Source organism: Dryobates pubescens, chromosome 15 (assembly GCF_014839835.1).
Source record: "Dryobates pubescens isolate bDryPub1 chromosome 15, bDryPub1.pri, whole genome shotgun sequence".
Taxonomy (NCBI): domain Eukaryota; kingdom Metazoa; phylum Chordata; class Aves; order Piciformes; family Picidae; genus Dryobates; species Dryobates pubescens.
The window spans coordinates 2944931-2967929 of NC_071626.1; the positions used below are offsets into that span (position 1 = coordinate 2944931).

The 22999-nt window shown below is 46.4% G+C and overlaps 1 protein-coding gene across 1 annotated transcript in view; it reads left to right on the forward strand.

Moving 5' to 3' along the window:
• Positions 1–4084: 4084 nt before the first annotated feature.
• The window catches only part of ELK3 (ETS transcription factor ELK3), a 43520-nt gene continuing 24605 nt past the window's right edge, over positions 4085–22999 (forward strand). Inside the window, exon 1 of the mRNA XM_009899331.2 lies at positions 4085–4215. The gene's annotated coding sequence lies outside the window, so the exon portion shown is untranslated. The remainder of the gene's footprint in view (positions 4216–22999) is intronic.

A 22999-nucleotide genomic window follows, 5' to 3' on the forward strand; every position in this document is an offset into this window, starting at 1 on the left:
ATGTGTTTGTTCAAGCACTGCCTGAGCCCACCAGATTAGGACTTCCAGCAGCAGCAACCTGCCTTACCGGTCTAAAGGAAGCTGTCTCTGGCTGTTAGTCCTTTAGAGCCTGACAGCTGTTGTCTGGACACACTCCGAGCAAGGAACAACCATTTCAAAAGCTAACCCCCACCCCCAGATCTTCACTTCTTGAGGACAGGACTAAAGCTTTAGCAATTAAAGGCTGTAATGATAATATGTGCTGATGAATGGGCACGACCTGAGACACAGATCTTGACTGGTGGCTCTAGTAAAAACATCATTAGCATTTTTATGACTACTCCAACAAACAACTTTTCTGACTGCAACTGCTGTGGCAGAAGAAAGAAGCTCCCTACACAATACAAACCTGCAATTTTCCTCAGTCATCATCTGGTGCTTTTGCAGCAGATAATCCTTAAGGATAACTGTAAATCTAGATTAATTTAGCCTAGCAGGTATCACAGATGAGAGAGTTCCAGCAAGTGTTCTGTAAAGCACAGTACTTCTATCAAGCACACGAGCACATAAAAAGTAGTTTCCAAATCTGTTTTCCTGATGCCTTCTCCCTGGGAGTGTTCAAGGCAAGGCTGGATGAGGCCTTGAGCAGCCAAGTCTTGTTGAGAGGCATCACTGCCCATGGCAGGGAGGGAGGTTGGAGTAGGTGATCTCTGAGGTCCCTTCCAACCTAAGCCATTCAAGGATGATTCTATGATGATGATTCCATGATGATGACTCTATGATGATGGTTCTATGATGACACCCACAGTGCCAGAACCAGCAGCCCTGGCCTGAAGCTCCCATTTTCTTCTACGTCATGAAGCTTCTTGAGTGCTTTCTGAATTCCTCCTGCTCCCAACACATCCTGGTGGCTTTATTCCATGAAACAAGTTCTGCACTTCCTTCTCCAGCATCCTTAGGGTAATGTGAAGAGCCTACATCCAGTGGCCACCCAGTCTCCAGCATGGTAGCTTTACTTAGGCTTCTGTCTCTCTATCTAGGCAAAAAAAGACTGGTGGTGTAAAAAGAAATTCTAGTGCTGGCAAGCAAGTTACAGCACAGTAAATAACAGAAACATTCTAGAATATGTTTTTAAAGACACGATATTAAACTGGGTTTGAGTTTGCTCTCTTTGGGTGTCCACACCAACAACCAGCCAGGGCAACTCTGGAGTATCTTAAGTTCTTTAAGCTCTTAAGTTGAAGTGAAACCTGTGCCTTGGTTGTACCCATTGCCCCTTGTCCTATCCCTGGGCACCACTGAAAAGGGCACAGCCCCATCCTCATGATCTCCACCCTTTAGATTATTTATATCAGTTGGAAGAAGATCCCTTCTCATTCCATGCTAAAGAGCCACAGGTCTCCCAGCCTCAACTAGAAAGATTCATTACACATTTAGTTATTCATTTTTAATGGTGTATTTTGGAGACAAGCATGAGAAGTTTCCATTTTCTGCTTTAAGACTTTTCATACCACCACAGACTCAAAAGATCCTTCTTCCTACCAAACCAAACCAAACCCAATTCCCAAACTTTATAGTTAAGGGTAATCTGAGACTCTACTTCTTCTCTTGTTCACAGAAATAATGAAAGCTAAAGGCAGAAGATGAATGCTGGTACCCTGCCTGTCCAATGCTGCTACCATTGAAAGCTTCTCTGGCTGCCTTGGTTTTGCCAAACTGGGGCTGCAGTTTTAGTTCCCAAAGAAAGATTAATTCCTGCCTCCCAGTGACTTAAACCAAGGCTTGAAGTCCCTTGGTGATGGACTTTGTAGGGTGTCAGGGAGTGATAGGACTGGGGGGGATGGAGCAATAATAGAAATGGGTAGGTTCAGATTGGATGTTAGGAAGAAGTTCTTCCCCAGGAGGGTGGTGAGAGACTGGCACAGGTTGCCCAGGAAGGTGGTGGGAGCCTCATCCCTGGAGGTTTTTGCAGCCAGGCTGGATGGAGCTCCAGGCAACCTGCTGTAGTGTGAGGTGTCCCTGCCTATGGCAGTGGGGTTGGAGCTGACTGATTCTTGAGGTCCCTTCCAACCCTAACAATTCTAAGATTCCATGACTTCGCCCACTGTGCATTTTAATCCGGGCAAAATACTATTTCAAGTCAAACATTTTAATGCTGCTTTGTTTGAGAAACACAAAATGAGGATTTTGCAGACCTCAGGTCTCTATTTTTAAATTTGGAATGCCTTCTAAATGGCAACTATTAAAGGAAAATCACCAGGTTACACGGTCTGGTGTGCCAATACCACGCTATTCTTGTTCCCGCACGGCATGTTAGAAGACAAGAAGGAAGAAACCTGATGGACTTCCACAAGGGACTTGCAATTTTCTCTGTGCCAGCTGTTGAGATGCTATTGAGTAATGCTCAGTGGCCAGCTGTGGTGATCTTTTTAATTCCATCAAGGCATGCTTTTATTCCCAATGACAGCGTAAGCAACAGCCCCGAAGCGCGATGAAAACCAGTCACAGCTTCTGTGTCACTGCACGTCAAGAGCATTCTGAACTGCACTTATTGTGCTGAAATGCTAGATCCTGTGGCTGTCAAAGGATGTAGCAGTGCTCTACTGACTTTAGGGACCATCACCGATGAACTGGGCAGAAAGAAACTCATGTCACTCACTCTGAGAATTCCCAAATGACCTTAGAAACGGTACAAGGTAGATGTCTGAGACACAGGACACAAAGGATGTCAACTTCAAAGACCAGCAAGGTGTCCTGCTTAATAAATCCAAATCATCAGCTTAGAGCTGAGGTCTACAGCTTGGGGGTCAGAACTTCAAACCCAGTCAGCAAACCACTGCTGGCCTCTGAGATATGATCCAAAGCTTAGATTTGATGATTTGAAGACCCTTGGGCTTTCAGGATGTCAATTCCCTCAGTGCATGTTGTGCCACGTCGTGCCATTTCTGTGTTTTGCAGTCCAGGTGATGTCAAGCTTGGGAGAGCAGCGTATCCTGCACACCACCAACCTCTCAGCCTCCACTGACACAACTCAGAGGTGCCCAGTGGTCTTAGGGTGATGGCTGGACTCAATGATCTTAGAGGTCTTTTCCAAGCAAAACAATTCTATGATTGGAGGTTGAAAAGAGGTTGTGGTGAAGTGGGGGTTGGTCTCTTCTCCCCACTAGCAGGTGACAGGATGAGAGGAGATGGCCTGAAATTGTGCCAGGGGAGGGTTAGGTTGGAGATGAGGAAGAATTTCTTTGCTGTGGTCAGGGATTGGCACAGGCTGCCCAGGGAGGTAGTGAAGTCCCCATCCCAAGAGATGTTCCTGAAACCTGTGGCCATGGCACTTGGGGACATGGTTTAATGGTCACAGTGGTGTTGGGTTGAGGGCTGGACTCAAACATCTTAGAGGTCTTTTCCAACCCAAACCATTCTATGACAGTACTTGGCTCCCGAGCCCCCAGCTCGGTGGGACATGGGTGGCCACCTCTCCTGGGGCCAGCGCAGCTGCTCACCACGACCTGGGGGAATGAAACACCACTTCCAAGGGCTCCCCAAGCATCTCACAGAATCACAGAACTAACCAGGCTGGAAAAGACCCTCGAGATCATCAAGCCCAACCTAGCGCCCAACACCACCTAACCAACTAACCCACGGCACTAAGTGCCTCATCCAGCCTTATTTTAAGCACTTCCAGGGACGGTGCCTCCGAGCCACCACGGGCGGCTGGTAGCCGTGCGCGGCCGGTGGGCCAAGCGCTGGGCTGCCGGGGAAGCTCCTCCCCAGGGGTGTAGCACAGGAAGAGGTGGAGGTCGGGGGAGCTCCTTGCGAGCCGGCGGAGTTACCGTTACTCGTTTTTTACTATGTGTGTGTCTTATATTACAGCCATGCTGCACATCAGTGGCCAGAGCGAGGGGAGAGGGGAGGAAAAGCCTGTTTACACAGACTGCAAACCGCCTGGGGAATAATGCAGGAAAGGAAGTGAGCCGGCTCTGTCTGACTGCTCTGACTTCCTGCTCGCTCCCTCTCACACACACACACACACTCACATACACACACACACAACCCGGCCCAGAGAGAGGAAAAAAAACCAGGGGGGGAGAAAAAAAAAAGGAGGAAAAAAAAAATCAGGATCTCATTACAAGAGCAACAAGAGCGTTTGCAGGAGACTGTCAGCATGGAGAACCAGGGGATTTTACCCAGCTCCCTCTAAACTACCAGGAGAGAGCGGAAAAGTCCCTCAGCCCCTGGGTAGGTACAAGTGGTGCCGCGCTTGCCCTGGCCGCTGCAAAGTTTCGGGGGGCTTCGGGAGAGGGAAGGGGAAGCGGCCGGCGGCTGCTGCTGCTGGGAGCTGCGGGGCCGGCGTGTGCCTCTCGCCGGTGGGGCAGCGTGGGGGGAGATCGTGGGGGCGAACCGCGGGCTGGAGGTGAGGAGAGCCGGAGGGCAGCGCTGGGCGAGGGGCTCGGAGCCTCCTCGCAGCCCCGTTGCTCCTGCCCCGACGGTCGGGCCCGGCCGACGCGGCGGTACCGAGGGGCAGGGGGCGGCGGTGAGGGGTGCGGAGGTGGAGGACGCTGGTGGGGAGGGGTCGTCATGCCGCCTCAGGGGGCCCCCAGCGCCGGTCCAGGGCTGTGCCGGGGGCCCCGCCGTCCCCTCGGGAACTGCGGGCGTAGGTGAGGGGGACGGAGCGTGTGGGGGGAACGAGCCAGGGTGTGAAGAGAGGCAGGGCCGGGAGGGGGACACTGCCTGACAGGGCGCAGTGGGGAGCTCGGGCACCCCGTCGCAGCCCCCTCGGTGATGCCAGGACGCATCCTGCCCGTCCTCGGCCGTCGGGACGGTGCGGGCCTGCCCGGTACGAGCGGTATCGAGATAACAGCGTTTGGGGCGGTGGGAGCCGCCTGGGTGCCTGTCAGGGGGTGACCGGGGGCGCACCGCGGGGTCCCCAGCGCCGCTGCGATGTCGAGGGGGGGCCGGGGAGAGGGGCTGGAGAACGAAAAGGAAGGCTCCTGCTGAAACTGCAAAAGGGGCTTTAAAAAAGGGAAAAGAAAAAAAAAAAAGGCCAAAAAAAAAAAGTGTCGGGAGAGTTTCTGGCTTGTCTGGAAACAGCAAGACTAATTGCCATGCGCTTCCGGTTTGAAACTGGCAGCAGACAACATCTTGAAAATGAGTCACTGCAGCTCACAAAGAAACTCTGTGGTTTTCTCCCTCTCAGGTTTATGTATTTGCTCCTTTTTACAGTTTCCTTTGTAGTCTTCTGCCTCCTCGCCGGCCCCCCCCGCTTTTCATAGCCAGCCCCCTGCCCCAAGACCCCTTGGTGGACGTGGATCTGAGAAAACACTAAAAATGTTTGTAAGGGAAGGGGAAAGGAAAGGGGAAGGAAAAAAAAAGGAGTGAGAGAGAGAAAGGGAGAGAAAGTGGAGAGTTGTTTTTGGATCTGGCTTTGCTGAAGGTTAGAGGGACTCTGATGCTGCAGGGGGAAAAAGTTCCCTGAATTTTCCACTGGCTGCAGGAAGAGAGCCCATTTAGTCATGGCTAAGTAATGTCTGCACACACACCAACTAATCTCATTAGGAGTTTCCGTTCCCTAACACAGGAGGGTTTTGTGAAGCCCTGTCAGCCTTTCTAACGCTGCAGTTGAAAGGGAGACAAGTTACATCTTTATTTACTTAGGGGTATGGTGCTAAAGACCGGTTTATACAATGCAGCATCTTGTCAAGTCAGGACTCCAGCATCGAAAGTCAGTGGCTTGCATTTAATTTCAAGCAGGAAAAAAATGCAAATTAAAAAAAAAAAAAAAAGAAAGTCATGCTTCATCTCATATTTTGCTCATGCAGACTTTTTGATTATTTCAGATTGTGTGTGTTTGATGCCTGAATGGTTTCATAGGGCAGAGTGCAGGAATGGGGTAGGCAGGAGGCTGTGCTACAGTAAGAACGGCCCATGCGTCTCTGGTGGTTGTAACTACACGGATGGAAAGCACCATGTGCCAAGATGCCGAGGGGATGGGCATGCTGGAGAAGTATACTCCCTCCCATACCCTTCCTGTGTTGCTGCTTTACATGCCTCATTTTCAAGTGCTTTGTATACATCATCACTTTTGACTTGGTGGTTTGTGTCATTATTTCACCACGATTGCTTGTCGTCGCCGTCCCAGAATCAGAGAATCAATAAGGTTGGAAAAGACCTCCGAGATCGTCACGTCCAACCCGTCACCCAAGACCTCATGGCTACTAAACCATGGCTTCAGGTGCTATGAAAGAAATCTCTGTTCAGAATTAGAAAGACTTTTTATTCCCCCCCCCATGCCCCACTACTCTTTAATTGTAAATGAACAACTACTTGAATTAAACAAACAAACAAAATTCTGGAGCAAGCCAAGCAAACGGAGTCTTGCTTGCAAGTGGGGTTTTAGCTCAAGGAAACGTCAAACTGTGTGAATAAAATTCCATGTAATAGGAAGTAACACCTAGATACTTAATGGAGTTGTCATCTGATAGCATTGAGTGAGTGACTATTGTGCAAAAAGGTGGTGCTTGGATAGAGAGCTGATTGCAATTTACCACATGTTTACCTTTGAGGATCTTCAGGGTTTCCTGTCCAAGCTGCACAGAAAAGTTCTTCATTAACATCACTTTACAGAGGACTTTTATTAGTGGATTCTTGACGATCTGCAGGCACAGATACCTCTTGAAATCCTAGAGCAGTTGTTAGAACAGTCTGCAAAACAGAAAATGCCTAATCTCTGTTTCAGGCCAATGCAGTCAACAGGTGAGGAGAGATTTTATTCAGAGTTTTTGGAGTTTTCTTTCTTTTGTGAAATTCTGAATGTCAGAGGGGTGCATTACTGGGCATAATGTCTCCAAGGAGACCTTAATTTGGCCTTCCAGTTTCTGAAAGGGGGCTCCAAGAAAGCTGGGGAGGGACTTTGTAGGGTGTCAGGGAGTGATAGGACTGGGGGGAATGGAGCAAAACTAGAAATGGGGAGATTGAGATTGGATGTTAGGAAGAAGTTGTTCCCCAGGAGGGTGGTGAGAGACTGGCACAGGTTGCCCAGGGAGGTGGTGGAAGCCTCATCCCTGGAGGTTTTTGCAGCCAGGCTGGATGTGGCTGTGAGCAGCCTGATGGTGGTGTGAGGTGTCCCTGCCCCTGGCAGGGGGGTTGGAATTGGATGATCCTTAGGGTCCCATCCAACCCTAACAATTCCATGATTCTGTGTTCGAAACTCTGTTGGGTTTGTTGTGGAACAGTTAGTGTGGCACACATCAAAACTGAAGAGCATTTCCTAACTCCTGTTATCTCTCTTTGAAACGTGGGCATTGAATTGTCCACTTATTGCTGGAATTTGTGTGCCACCTGCTGATTCAGTGCACGTGAAGCACACATCTATAGGAGAGAGTCTATCTATGCTACATAAATTAAATCTATTGTATTCACCCAGCATAAGTAAAACCATCTTGATGTCCTCACAGAAGAGCAGATGTAGTAGTAGCAGTGTTGTGTGTTCTCATAGATGTGTTAAAAATGCAGCAGAAGAAAATCCAGATACCAAACTGTGCATGTTGGTTTTCACTCAATTAATAAAGATGTTTTGGCTGTAAGTATGGTTTTATTCTTTACCTGGTTTAGTCTGCAAAATGTGTGAGTGTGTGAGAATAATGGAGACTGTCTGCTGAGGGAGGAGATATTATCATCCTTGCATATTTTTCCAAAGCACCTCTGTGAGTTTTTCCTTAAAAAGAAAGGAAAAAACCCAACCCTCCAAGCTTATTACCTTTCCAGTGTCCCCAACTCCACCCAGATGCAACAGCTGAAATAAGCATCACCCTCTCAGGGGGGGGAGAAACCCAACTACAGCTTTCCTTGTAACTTTGTTTATAAGCTGCTACAGACATGGGTGCTTTTATGCCTAGAAACTAAAATCTGCTTTGTTTTAGTCATTAGCAGTTCCCTCTGCTTACTGCTTCGTGGTGGTTCTTTGCTCCTCTTACTTACTGTTACCTTGTTAAATTGCAAAGACAAATCGAGTATCTCACTCCAGTGGCTGAAGTATTCCCTTTTGCTGTGCATGAAGTCCAGTTATGGACTAGAAGAAATGGTGGCAAGGTTTACCAGGGGAGATTGAGGCTGGATATTAGGAAATATTTCTTCACTGAAAGGGTTCTCTAGCATTGGAATGGTCTGCCCAGGGTGGGGGTGGAGTCACCATCCCTGGAGGTTTTCAAGTGGTGTGTGGACATGGTGCTTAGGGACATGGTTTAGTGGTGACCCTTCAGTTCTGGGCCTAGAGTTGGACTGGATGGTCTTGGAGGTCTCTTCCAACCAGACATATTCTGTGAGTTTTATATCTATCTATCTGTCTATATCTATCTATCTATCTATCTCTATCTATCTATCTATCTATCTATCTATCTATCTATCTATCTATCTATCTATCTATCTCTATCTATCTCTATCTATCTATCTATCTCTATCTATCTATCTCTATCTATCCATCTATCTATCTATCCATCTATCTATCTATCTATCTATCTATCTATCTATCTATCTATCTTCTGTAAACTTTACCTCCTGGTTGTAATGCCTTTCTAGGGATGGAGGCAGTCTTCTGATGGAAGCATTCCTGTGGGAAGGTATTAATGATCAAGTGACTTGTTATAAGTGAAGCTGGCATCTACCTTTGTTTAGAAGTCTGTTGTGGATGACTTAGGACAGAAGGAAAGTACTTGGAACAGGTTGCCCAGAGATGTGGTGGCAACCCCATCCCTGGAGACATTCAAGGTCAGACTTGAAGGGGCCCTGAGCAGCCTGATCTAGTTGGAGATGCCCTTGCTCACTGCAGCGTGGTTGGACTAGGTGAGGTTTGAGGATCCCTTCCAACCCAATGCATTCTGTGATTCAGTGATGCTGTGACAGTAATTTTGCAAGTACACCAAAGTGCATGGAGCTTGTGCTTGCTCTGCTGGCCACGTTTGCATGTAGGAGGACACATATGGATGTGGAGGTCCATCAGCTGGTTAGGAGATACAAATCTTAGCCTTGGATGTGCAATCACAAGGTAACACCTTGCTTCAGAAGAATTAGAGGCTGAACTATACAGACATTAGCCTACTGAAGTTAAGGGAGGGTGGGATGAGCGTAGGAGAACCAACACACATTAAGGGATGTTTATAAAACTTTATTCTGGCTAGTGCATGTCGGTGACAGCGTCTGAAAATTGCAGCCTCACATAGTCACTCTTATCTCTGTGAGTGCTTCTCTGCCATTGTACTGACTTCAAGATAGCAAAGAACTGATAAATCAGCTAGTACTTCCCACAAAGATAAGGCAGGTCGGACTCCTTTGTGCAGCTCAGGCTATTTATCAGCCCAGGGTTTTCTCCTGGCGGTGGCTGCAGCGTGCAGCACGCCGGGACGCTGCTGCTCGAATCCATCTTGGAGCTGTGACACTGATTACAGGACGCCGTTAGCCTGGGAGCGCTGTTGGGTTTGAGCTGCTGTCTATCTGCTGTAACCACACCCCGTGGGTCCTGCAACAGGCTGCCACTTCCCTTGGCCTTTGAAGAATCCTGTTGGGCTGTGTGTCCTGGGCTTGATTCACCGTGGCTTTCTCCCTGGTGTTTCCCACAAGAGGGAATCTCACAGTCTTGAATCATTAGACAGATGTTTACTTCATCTGCGGCTGGTTAAATGAATCAGCTGGATTCTGGAGGCAGCTGAGAGCTCCTGAAAGCCGGAATGTGCCCGATCTCATGCTGAAGTGTTTCGTTGAATAAAGGATGATTAAAGGATTACTCAACGATTTGGAGGAGAGTGTCAAGGTGTGTAGGCACAGGAAGTCCAGCTCACTGCTCTGCAGAGCAGATGAGGCACGAAGTACCCCTGATCTGTGCACTTCACAGCAAGAGAATGCATCTTTGGCCTTGAAACTTTAACTCTAGGGGTTTGTGTCCCAGGAGTTCTATCAAGAATTCCAATTCTTGAGAGTTTGCTGTTGAGAGTGGGTTTTCATTCAAGAGCTCTTTGAGGGAGACTTGTTAACTTTCTGAAAGCAAAAGAAAAATCTAAAGGAAATTCCTGCCATCAAAAGCACGGAGATGAAAATACCACTAAGGAACTCTCTGCCACCCAATTCAATGCCAATTAATAACTGGAGAGTCATTCTGCAGCTTTAACCATGTGGTTGTTTTGGCAGCACCAAAAAGTACCTTGGAATTGGTTGATCTTCTTAGTAAGGGTAATCCATGGTCGGTATCTCACAGTGTACTGCATAACTTTCAATCATCTAAAGGTTATATGGCAATTAAGAACATCCTTTTGGACTTGATGGTCTTAGAGGGTTTTTTTCCAACTAAACTAACATCAGAGGCCAAATTAGTTTTGCAGTGCCCAAAGAAGTTACAACTCAGCTGAAGTGTAGACTTTTTTACACCTGTGGAGTTACAGGTACCAAGATGATGTTCCATTTTGGTCTGCCTGCTCAAGTAGAATAGAATAGAATAGAATAGAATAGAATAGAATAGAATAGCCCAGACCAGGTTGGAAGAGACCTTTGAGATCATCGAGTCCAGCCTATCACCCAACACCATATAATCAACTAAACCATGGCACTGAGCATCTCATCCAGTCTCTTCCAAACACCTCCAGTGATGGTGACTCCACCACCTCCCTGGGCAGCCCATTCAGCATGGCTGTGTCTCTCTAGAGCAGTGAGGTTTGTCCTTTTTGTCTGTGTGGATCCAGACTGATTTTTGAGCAGGTGTGCAAATGCCTGTGTTGCAGTTGAGCCTGCTGCAGTAGTACTGTTGTACTTTGGGAGAAATCTCACAGTATGTCTGGTTGGAAGAGACCTTCAAGAATATCCAGTCCAACCCTTGACCCAGCACTGAAAGGTCAACACTAAACTATGCCCCTAAGCACTAGGTCCACATGCTGCTTGAACACTCCAGCACTGCCCTGGGCAGACTGTTCCAATGTTTGAGAACCCTTTCAGTGAAGAAGTATTTCCTGATACCCAGCCTCAGCCTCCACCCTGGTGTAGCTTGAAACCATTTCCTCTAGTCCTGTCACTTGCCACTAAGGAGAAGAGGCTGCCCCCTCCTTGTTCCAGTCTCCTTTCAGGTGGTTGTAGACAGCAATGAGGTCTTCCCTCAGCTTCTTCTTCTCCAGACTGAACAACCTCAGCTCCCTCAGACGTGCCTCTGAGGATGTGCTCAAGGCCCTTCATGAGCCTCATCGCTCTAATCTGTTCCAGCACCTCAGTGTCCTTCCCAGAGTGAGGGACCCACAATACTTGAGATGTGGCCTCACCAGTGCCAAGTACAGGGCAACGATCACCTCCTTGTTCCTGCTGGACACAGCATTTCCATTGACTCCTGCATCCCTGTTGAGAAGTGCTCACCTGTGTGGAGACCCTTAGGGACTTCTAAGATAAAGATCAATCAGGTACATAAAGGAAAGTTCCTAAAGGTGATACCATGTGCTCTGCCTGCATCTGGGCAGTTAGGTGTAGCTCAGGATCCTCAGGAAATGCACTTTGTAGGAAGCCACAAACTTAACTTTGTTTTGATCTTTCAAAGCGCTTAGGCAGGGATTTGTTTCTGAACGTGTCAGCACCGAGGGCAATTGGCCTGGTGCAAACATTTAAATGCTGCCTTAGACCTTGAGTGTCACTAAGGCACTGGAATATCTCTTGGTTGCTCTGTGTAAGTGTCCCCCTAGTCTTTGCTCTTAATTTTGCAGTGTCTGGATATACTCTTGGAAGGGTACTGCCCATTCTGTGGCTTCTCCCAGACCATTTCAATCATATCTGCATCTCTGCTTCCCAGTTTTCTGCTCAATATTTGAATGTTTGGATTACAGCTTGGATAATCTTTGGAAGTGCCAATGTTAATGCATTTTGGCTCTCATGCAGAACAACCCTGGCTTAGTTTCTTCATCTTTAAAGTATCCATTTTTAAAATCTTGTGGATCCTAACTTGAAGATCATTTGAGATGCTGGGAGAGGGAGGGTTGTGGATTCCTCCTCCCTGGAGGCGTTTGAGGCCAGGCTGGATGAGGCCTGGAGCAACCTGGGCTGGTGGGAGGTGTCCCTGCCCATGGCAGGGGGTTTGGAGCTGGGTGATTTTTAAGGTCCCTTCCAACCCAAACCACTCTGTGGTTCTGTGAGAAGAGAACTCCAAACCTTCGACATTACTTTTCAGTTACATCATCAATCATTTGGGTGGAATTTTTATGATTCTCACCAATCATTCAAAACTGGTAAAAGCTTTCTAAGCACCAAACCTAAGCCTGAAGTCCTGATAATACAGTTTTACAAGATAGGTCTTTGTCTGAAAGCTTTAGTGAACAAGCAAAGGAGTTTGTGTAAAATACACTTTCCCAGCTGTACCAAAAAAGAGCAGACTTGGCTTTCTGTGCTTCATCTAAAGTACCTAAATGCTTTAAATCAAATGTCCTCCTATAAGTTTCCCATCCTCACTTTGCAAAACAGCTGACAGGTCATCTGGAGAACAGATTGCTGTTGTGCATGCACTGGCTCTGCTGTGGTGACAGCCCCTCTTTACTGTATGCCTGTATTTTTCTTAATCTCTCTTTTCTCCCCCCTCCTCAGTATAGAATCACAGAATCCTTAGGGTTGGAAGGGATCAGTTTAAGCTTTTTGGGAAGGATGCTAATGGGTGTTATTGCTTTAAAATGTTCACATTGTGGTGATGTAGAGTGGCCTCTGCTGTATCAAGTCACCATACAGCACAAACAAAAGGTTTCTAGACTCGAGCACCCCTATAATTTCTTCCCAGCAATTCACAGTAATTCACGGGAAGAAACAATCTGTGCAAAGCATGAACAAATTCCTGCTTTCTGGAGAAAGCTGACTGCCTTCAGAGGATTTCTTCCATGCTATGCCAATATAGCTGAGGTGGGAACGTGGGGTTAGATTCCAGATCTAGACCTCTGTGGAGTTTGGTGACTCAGAGCAGACTCAGAGCAGCTGACGTGTGTGGTTAGTGTAACACACTGCTGGTGTAGAAAGTAGGACTTCAGCGCTGAAGCTCTGCGATCCGATTGCTTCCAAAATGGAGCAGTATCAAAGCTGGATTGATTCCCTGGGAGTAAGGTGCAGTGAAATTGACTGTGCAGCCTCATCCCAGCTGAGGGAGAGGGGATAAAGTCCTCTTTATTTGAACATGGAATCTTATCCGGGATTTAGCATCCAAATCAAATCGGTGGCTGTTCTATATCGTGCCCAGCAGTGACACAAACCAGTTGGTGTGTTGATGTCACTTCTAAACATAGGCAGTCTAGGCACTTTGTATGCAGCAAAGCTTGCTGTGATAATTACAGTAGTGTCCCATTTGTCTCTCCTTCATTGTTCACAGCAGTCCTGGGAATCACTTTTAAGTACGCAGGACAGAGACAGTGCAGGAGGGTAGCAACCAGATCTTCTGTTGGCTGAAACCTCATCTGTTTTATGATACATTCTCTTGGGTATTCCAGTGCTTAATGAACATGGTTAAGGGAAGTGTGTAGGTGTGACCTTCAGGTTCTTGCTGGTGTAATAGATAAGGGAATAATGTCACGAGATAAGAATCTTCTAATTGGGTTTCAGTTTAGCTTAGTGCATGATAAGCATCCAGATCAGAGCTTTGGTTAGCACTGGAAGAGATCTCGTGAAAGTTGGACGTTTAAGAGTGATTCTTAATTTAGGTTTTTACTATGAGACCACTGTGCACACACACAGACACACACACACACACACAAATAATAGCTTTTGGAGTGGAAAATACAGACCTTGACTAATGCTGTGACTGGTTGCTCACTTTTTATGACTAAGGGGCTTGGCTCGAGCTGCAAGAGCTGTTGCAGCAGTGCTGGTGTTTCGTGAAGAAACTGTCCAGGTGGAATGTCTCTGTGGGTTGCCATCTGCTGAATGGTTTTACACCATTTCCAGTATCGTGCTGTGAGAGGCTCCCCTTGCAAGATGAGAGCACACAGGTACTCCTGTCTGCTATTTGATAGCTTAATGGCTCGTTTTGCTCATCTGAAGATTCAAGGTGCAGAGGAAGGCGAGCTGTGGGCTGCCAGTGTAAGCTGGGATGGCCTTGCTGTGCATCAGGTCTCATGGAAACTGCCAGCCACTTTGTTTTGCCCGAGTAGAGCTCCCAGGACAACATTTCCTATCCTTTTGGCCAGGTTCCTCACTGCTCACAGTATTTAAAAGCCCCACGTGTTTATTTGAGTTTCTAATCGAGGAAGATCAGTTGAGAGGGGAAGATGAAAGCCTGAATATGAAACGCATTAGACAGCAACATTCGAGGTGGTTGATAGTATTAATACACCACTGAAAACATTAGAGCCACTAGCATAAGTTAGAAAGCATTCAGCCTGCTGTCCAAAAATGGTCAATTTTAATGCTTCAGTTTAAGGAGACAATACAGATCAGGACAAGACATTTACATTTGATATGTCAAGTAAACTTTCACAGCAATCAGCATTCCTGGAGGTTGTATCCTCTGTCCTCTTTACCTACTTCTCTTTGTTTTCATGCATGTTTCCTCTGAATTACCCTGCTCTGGCAGTGGGGGGGGGGGGGTGGACTAGATGATCTTTCAAGGTCCCTTCCAACCCCTAACACTCTGTGATTTTGTGATTCTGCGAATTTATCAAAGGGACTACCAGAAATTTCCTCTAGGGCAGTCAAATAATCATAATCCCTGTCCTACTGATGCTGACAAAAATGTAAGGGAAAATCATATGGGAAAAATAAACATATAGGGCTGGCTTTGAAAAGCAGCAGTCCTTCCAGTTGCCAGCGTGCCACAGATGTGCACCACATGAGCAGACAGAAAGCTGTGTGAGGAGTCTGAGCTCATTTTAGGTCTGTCCCAAGGTGAACGGGTGGAGCCATTATGGATTGGTCTGGATTTGTTTGTGGACAGCTTTAGAAACACTTGATCTGGACGGGGTTTTGTGGGGTATTTTTTTTCATCCTTTCACAAGGGGGGCAACTGCCTATTATTCCCTCTTGCTAAGGCCTTTTGCTCCAGCCAAGTCCAAACTGTTTCTTGAGCTGCACCCTGATGGAGAATCTGAAGACACTCGTGTTTTACAGGCGGTGTCATCACACCTCTGCTTGGCAGGTGACCAGTCCTTTGTTGTAGTAATTTGAAGGCTGCAGAACTCTCTTCCTTTGGACATCTGCCTCAGCCTTTGTTTGACTTAGTTTAGGGGGAGGAAAAAAAAAAGAGAGAAACTGCAGACATTGTATTACCAAATGTACCTACTGGAAGCATTACTGGACGTGTGTGTGAGCACTTTTCTCTCCTGCAGTGAACTTGGTGTTGTCCTAAAATGTTCTGCTAGATCTTGCTTGCTGTCTCTTTTGTGTTGCTTTTAAAACCACAAGAGTCTTTATGTTGAAAATTAGTTTCCTTTTCAAGTGTGCAGGGCCAGAGCTGTGGGTATTCTGGCTTGGGAAGAGGACCCTTGTAAATTATTACTGTAAATAATCTTTCAAATGGGGAGGTTGTGGATGCCCCCTCCCTGGAGATGTTCAAGGCCAGGCGGGGTGAGGCCCTGAGCAGTCTGGTCTAGAGGAGGGTGTCCCTGACATTGCTAGGGGGGGGTTGGAAATAGATGAGCTTCAAAGTCCTTTCCAACCCAAACCATTCTGTGAATCATTCAGATATCAGGAACAATTTCTTTACTGTGAGGGTAGAGGAGCACTGGAACAGGTTGCTGGGGGAGGTGGCCCTATCCCTGGAGATCACAGAAGGGACTGCCAAAGCTCATCCAGTCCAACCCCCCTGCAGTCAGCAGGGACATCCCCAACTAGATCAGGCTGCCCAGAGCCCTATTGAGCTTCAGCTTGAATATCTCCAGGGGTGGAGCCTCAACCACCTCCTTGGGCAATCTGTTGCAGTGTTCCACCACCCTCATAGTGAAGAACTTGTTCCTGATATCCAATCTAAATCTGCCCTTCTCTAGTTTGAAGCCATTGTCCCTTGTCCTGTCACTGCAGGCATTTGCAAACAGTCTCTCTCCATCTCTCCATCCTTCCTGTAGCCCACTTAAGGTATTGGCAGGCTGCTATTAGGTCTCCCCAGAGCCTTCTCTTCTCCAGGCTGGACGCCCCCAGCTCCCTCAGCCTGTCCTCATAGCAGAGGTGCTCAAACCTCCTGAGCATTTTCATGGCCCCTCCTCTGGACCCAGTGAGGCTTGACAAGGCTCTGAGCAACCCAATCTAGTTGAGGATGCCCCTGCTGACTGCAGAGGGGGGTTGGACTAGGTGACCTTTGGAGGTCTCCCTTCCAACCCAGACCATTCAATGATTCCATAATAATCTATGAATATAAAGTTAAGAGAAGCCTGTGCTGCAGGGTGGGGGTCAGAACAGGCATAACCTCCTGTGGCTCTCTGAAGTACATCAGCCCCTGATCGCCTGCTGAGCTTTCTTGGCAAGGCTTTCAGAGCAGCCTGGGGTTGTGTGGCAATATTGCTGCAGTTTTGCCGCGGGTCAGCACTTGTGTGCCTTTGGTTAACTTTTTTCCGACTGTTTCCACTGGGTGGTGCTGCAGGAATTCCTCTTTTTTTCTTTTTTTTTTGTTTTGTTTTTTTTTACCTTTTATTATTTTTTTTTTTCACTTGAATCTGCATTTCCCAGAAAGACTCCTCGAAAAATATAATGGGAGGAAGTCCTGATTTAGAAAGGGTTTTTTTTCTTTGCAGTTTCAATACAATGGGAGAACTCAGAGGATGCTCAGGCAGGAAATGTCCTGGTTGCTGGATGTGGAAAAATGACCAAGGCTCTGTGTCGTGCACACAGTTCCCCTGGAGTGCTCTGGGTATGGATTTCCACCCTTGGTTTGACTTACTGCCTGCAACAGAGAAAGTTAAACCAGGTATATTTACACACTTAGTTGTGGAGCTTGTTTTTTCAAGGCCCATGAAATTACCAGTAAGATCTCCTTTGATGAGCAGTTAAGAAGTTTCTGAGTAAAACAAACTGGTATTTGTTTTTCCTCCTTTGCTGGCAGAAGCACCAACTTTTCACCAACCACATCCTATTTATCACCCTTGAAGCATCTCTGTTGAGAAATAAAGTGCGAGGGCTGACTCAGGCTTTTGCCTTGCTCTTCCAGGCGGTTCTGAGCAAACATTTGGGCAGATCTGGCAGTTCTCTTGAAGCCTCTCATCCTCTGCCCATTGTTGTACAGAGGAATTGGCAGTGGAAAATGTTCCAGATGATGATTTTTTGTTATGATTGTAATTATTCTGGTTCTATTATTTTTATTGTAATTATTATTATGGCTATTTTTGTTATTTAATTTATATTCTAAAATTGTTATTGTTCCCATTTTATTCTTATTTTTCCTATTTTCATTTTTTCCTATTTTCATTTTTCCCATTTCCATTTTTCCTATTTTAATTTTTCCCATTTTCATTTTTTCCTATTTTCATTTTTCCTAATTTCTTTTTTCCTATTCTCATTATTTATTTCCTATTTCATTTTTCCTATTTTCTTTTTTCCTATTCTCATTTTTTACCATTTTCATTTTTCCTATTTTCATTTTTCCAAATTTCTTTTTTCCTATTCTCATTTTTCCCTATTCTCATTATTTATTTCCTATTTCATTTTTCCTATTTTCTTTTTCCCTATTCTCATTTTTTGCTATTTTAATTTTTCCAAATTTCTTTTTTCCTATTCTCATTTTTCCTATTCTCATTTTTCCTATTTTCATTTTTCCTATTTTCTTTTTTCCTATTTTCTTTTTTCCTATTTTCTTTTTTCCTATTTTCATTTTTTCCCATTTTCTTTTTTCCTATTCTCATTATTTCCTATTCTCATTTTTCCCATTTTCATTTTTTCCCATTTTCATTTTTCCTTTATTTTCATTTTTTCCTATTCTCATTTTTCCTATTTTTTTTCCTATTCTCATTTTTCCTATTTTCATTTTGCCCTATTTCCATTTTGCCCTATTTCCATTTCCCCCTATTTCCATTTCCCTCTATTTCCATTTCCCCCTATTATTTCCATTTTTCCCAATTTCCATTATTGTATTATTATTTATTATTCTAGCAGAGCTTCTTTTCTTGCTCAGCACCCTTCTGCTTCTGTTGTAAGAGGCAGAAGAAATGTTCTTCAATTTATTGATTGTTTTGTATAGCAAATAAAATGTTCAAGGGAAAAAACGTGCCCTCGAGGATTTGCAAGCTGTTCAGCTTTCCCTGCTGCCATTCCCTTCAGAGCTATGTTAAAAGTTACAGAATACAGAATTAACCAGGTTGGAAAAGACCTTTGAGATCATCCAGTCCAACCTATCACCCAACACCATCTGATCAACTAAACCATGGCACAAAGGGCCTCATCCAGGCTCTTCCTAAACACCTCCAGTGATGGTGACTCCACCTCTTCCCTGGGCAGCACATTCCAATGGCCAGTCTCTCTGGGAAGAATTTCTTCCTAACATCCAGCCTGAACCTCCCCTGGCACAGCTTGAGACTGTGTCCTCCTGTCACAGGTTGTCTGGGAGAAGAGACCAACCCCCACCTGGCTACAGCCTCCCTTCAGGTAGTTGGAGAGAGCAAGAAGGTCTCCCCTGAGCCTCCTCTTCTGCAGGCTAAGCAATCTCAGCTCCCTCAGCCTCTCCTCCCAGGGCTGTGCTCCAGACCCCTCCTCAGCTTTGTTACCCTTAATGTATACAGCTGAAACACCTAAGAGATTTGCCTTATTCTGTGCTTTTTCCTCTCTTTGGTATGTGGCATTATGGAAGGAAGCACAGAATTGTTTTCAGCTGGAAAAGACCTCTGAGGTCATGGAGCGTCCAACCATCAACCTAACACCACCATAACCACAAAACCGTGTCCCAAAGTGCCATGGAATTGTTTTGGTGATTCCCAACCAAAGATTTTTACAAAGCTCATGTAACTGTTTGTTTTGTAAGCATTAGGATCCTTTAGAAATGTGCATGGCTTAGCAAAATCTTGCTTCCCAGTACTGAGAGGCAGTGGTTAAATGAGAAAATGATGACAGAACCCTCGCATCCTTGGCAGAACAGCCACGTTCTTCCACATCTTACTGCAAGCAGTCATCTCAAGGGTTAAAATGAACCTGAGACACTTAGAAAAATAAAACCAGAGCTGCTATTACAAACTGGGACAGATGTAGGAGGCCAGGTTTCCTGTGGCCCATTTTCCAGTTTCCTGGCTGCAACCTGCAGAAATAAAGGAAGCCGAACGCTAACGTGAATGAGAGGCTAACAATGCCCCACGTCGGGCTGCTCGGAGGAACGTGCTGTTGGCCAGAATTAGGACACAAAAGCAGTAAATGGACTTGTAAAAAAGCATACCCACGTTTAACAGGGGGGGCAAAATGTAAGAGAGAAGGAGAAAAAGGCATCTGCTTGAGAGAAATGGCTGTGTGCTTGCAGAAGCACACCCTTGCCTCTGAGGGGAAGATTAGTGGAGGTATGTGCTTGCTGTGGAGGGGCATTTGCAAAGGAGCTGAATCTTTTGCAGCTGCTTTGGCTGCAGAAGGTATCTTCGGTTTCTTCACACACTGAGGGAAATTGATTTTCCTGCCACAACTCTACCTCTTAATCCTTTCCATGTACATGTCCATCGCCATCTCTTTTATGGCTACCTGTAATGCATAATGCTGGCTCACACCTTTTATGTCTTCCTGATTTAATTGATCTCCAGCTCATTTCTTCAGCCTCTGGACTCCCCAGCCAGTCTGTCCCTCTCAGTTGTCCCTCTTCTGCCCCAGGTCCCACAACCTAATTTATACCTTAGAGTCCCAGATGTTCCTTTGAGGGCTGTCCACAGCAACAAGGGGCCGGTTTTGATCCCGATGTCTGGAGGGATTCCTAGTTTTAGCCTTCAGAATTTGCCCCTGTGGGTTGTCCAGGATCAGCAGTATATCTATTTTAGAAAGGCTCTCCACGTAGAGTGGAGAGAAAGAATCCAGGTAGGAAGCATGGAGTTTGTGGGAGAACAGTAGGTTAAGAAGAAAGCTGTAATGTAGATGAATGGAAGCTTAGGAACACTGCAGAGGTCCTGGATGCTGTGGAGCTTCTTTCCAGCTTTCTGCCTTTTCCTTCTAGCTTCTCCTATGCAACAGTCTTACAAAACTTTATTCTCCACAGTATCCTACTTAACTCACAGCTGATGTCATAAATCTGACACTGAGCTTTTTATTTAGGTGGCTTTGTCTCTGAGCCTCCTGGGTTTCTCCTGCCTGGATCTTAAGGTGGCTTGCTTTAGGGGTTTATTTTGTCCAGAAGGCTAATGACTTTATTTTGGACCTTAGTGCCACTTCACTGAGTGGCTGAGGGAACTGGGATTGTTTAGCTTGGAGAAGAGGAGGCTGAGGGGTGACCTCATTGCTCTCTACAACTCCCTCAGAGGAGGTTGAAATGAAGTGGGGGTTCACCTCTTTTCCCCAGTATCAGGTAATAGAATGAGAGGAAATGTCCTGAAATTGTGCCAGGGGAGGGTTAGGTTGGAGATTAAGGAAAATTTGTATACAGAAAAGGTTCTCAAGCATTGGAACAGGCTGCCCAGGGAGTCACCATCCCTGGAGGTATTTAAAAGCTGCATGGATGTGGTGCTTGGAGACATGGTTTAGTGGTGGTAGCTTAGCAGTAGTGGTGGGATGGTGAGCTTTAGGTGAGTAGTTGGGCTTGATGATCTCAAAGGCCTTTTCCACCCTCAACAGTTGTGTGATGCTATTAACTGTGATGTTACAGATAAATAATCTGATAGAGGTGTTCATACTTGCAGACCTGGGGTAGTTTAAAGGAACTTTAAAAGCCTGTGAAGCCAATATATAGCTTCCAGGTACATTTAATTTTAGCTGTAGCCTCTTTTCATGCCTTGCTCGAACTGTGTGAGAAAGGATTTGTATAAAGTGATGAAAAATGCAATGAAGCAAATGCAGGCTTGGGAGAGACAAATCATCCCTCAGCTGGCTCTGTGCTGTTCCTTGTGGTGGCTACCTAGAAGCCTTCTGCCCTCTTGTGGTCACCACGCCAAGGGAGACGCAAATGAGCATCTCTTAGGTAACAAAATGAGCAAGGAGGTTTAAAATCATGAACTTGTGCAGATAAAGACCAAAAATAACACCCCTTGTTACACATACAAAGGTTAGTCAGCTAATAGTTAGCCCCAGTAGCACCACAGTGCCACAACCCAGTACTACCAGTATCTTTAAGTCTGTATTAGATAGACATAACAAGCCCAAATTAAGTATCAGAAGAGGCCAAAATACAGTGTCTGATACAGGCTGGAAATGTTGTCTAAAGTGGGAGGGAAATCTCATTTTGTAGTCTTGTGGTTGAAAAGGTCAATTTTAGCTACATAAAATCATAACATGGCTTGGGTTGGAAGGGACCTTAAAGATCATCTAGCTCCAAACCCCACCACAGGCAGGGACACCTCCCCTTAGACAGCTTGCTCAAGGCCTTGTCTAAAGTAGCCTTGAATACCTCCAGGGAGGGAGCATCCACAGCCTCCCTGGGCAGCCTGTTCCAGCATCTCACCACCTTTACTGTGAAGAGTTTCTTCTCAACCTCCAGTCTAAATCAGCCCTTTCCCAGCTTCAATTCATTCCCCCTTGTCCTGTCACTACAAGCCCTTGTAAAAAGTCTTTCCCCAGCTTTCTTGTACACCCTCCTCACATCTTCCTTACAGTAATAAACTGTCTGCAGTGGCAATGCTCCCAAGTTTTAAGCTGTGCATGTGCCTTTGCTGAGTTGGAATGGAGGCATTTATGCTTCTGTTGCAGTGCCTGAAAAAAAAACAACCGAAAAGGTTTATTTTAGGGAGGGTTTAGCAGCACAGGCAGTTAGCAGAGGAAAAAAAAAAGGCATTAAAACAACCTTAGAAGTGAGAGCCAGGCACTGGTTAAAAATATTCCTGGCTCTCAGATAATGAAAGGGCAGCTCCCTGTTAGAGAAAGCTTTGGGGTAAACATCACTCACTGCACTGTGCTGAAGTGTGCTGAAGCACTTTCAGCATCTCTGCAAAGCAGATGATATCTTCTGAGCTGTTTGACTTGGCAGACAGAAGCAGCGAGAGCCGTTTCAGGCCCTGGAAGAAATGAAATGTGTAAAGGCCGTAGGACAGGGGGAGGTGGGCGGAGGTGTAGGAGGGGGAGAGCCTGCCTCTGGTCCCCTAACCAAAGGCAGCTGCCCTGCCCTGCCCTTTTCCTCTTCTTCACAGTGACGTACCCAAATGAGTTCAGTGTGCTTCTCATGACAGTAAGCAGCAGGTTTTGGGCTCATTTCAGTGGATAGGTACATCAGGACCCTCCCCACCCCCAATATAGAATAGAATTAACCAGGAAAAGACCTTGGAGATCATTGAGTCCAACCTATCACCCAACACCATCTAATCAACTAAACCATGGCACTAAGTGCCTCATCCAGTCTCTTCCTAAACACTTCCAGTGATGGTGACTCCACCACCTCCCTGGACAGCCCATTCCAATGGCCAGTCTCTCCTTCTGGGAAGAACTTCCTATCATCCAGCCTAAACCTCCCCTGGCACAGCTTGAGACTGTGTCCTCTTGTTCTGGTGCTGGTTGCCTGGGAGAAGAGACCAACCCCCACCTGGCCACAACCTCCCTTCAGGTAGTTGGAGAGAGCAAGAAGGTCTCCCCTGAGCCTCCTCTTCTCCAGGCTAAGCAACCTCAGCTCCCTCAGCTTCTCCTCAGAGGGCTGTGCTCCAGACCCCTCCCCAGCCTCATTGCCCTTGTCTGGACGCCTTTGAGTGTCTCAATGTCCTTCTTAAACTGAGGGGCCCAGAGCTGGACACAGGACTCAAGGTGCGGCCTAACCAGTGCTGAGCACAGGGCAGAATGACCTCCCTGCTCCTGCCGGCCACACTATTCCTAATGCAGGCCAGGATGCCATTGGCCTTCTTGGCCAGCTGGGCACACTGCTGGCTCATGTTCAGCCTACTATTGACCAGTACCCCCAGGTCCCTTTCTGCCTGGCTGCTCTCCAGCTGCTCTGACCCCAGCCTGTAGCACTGCATGG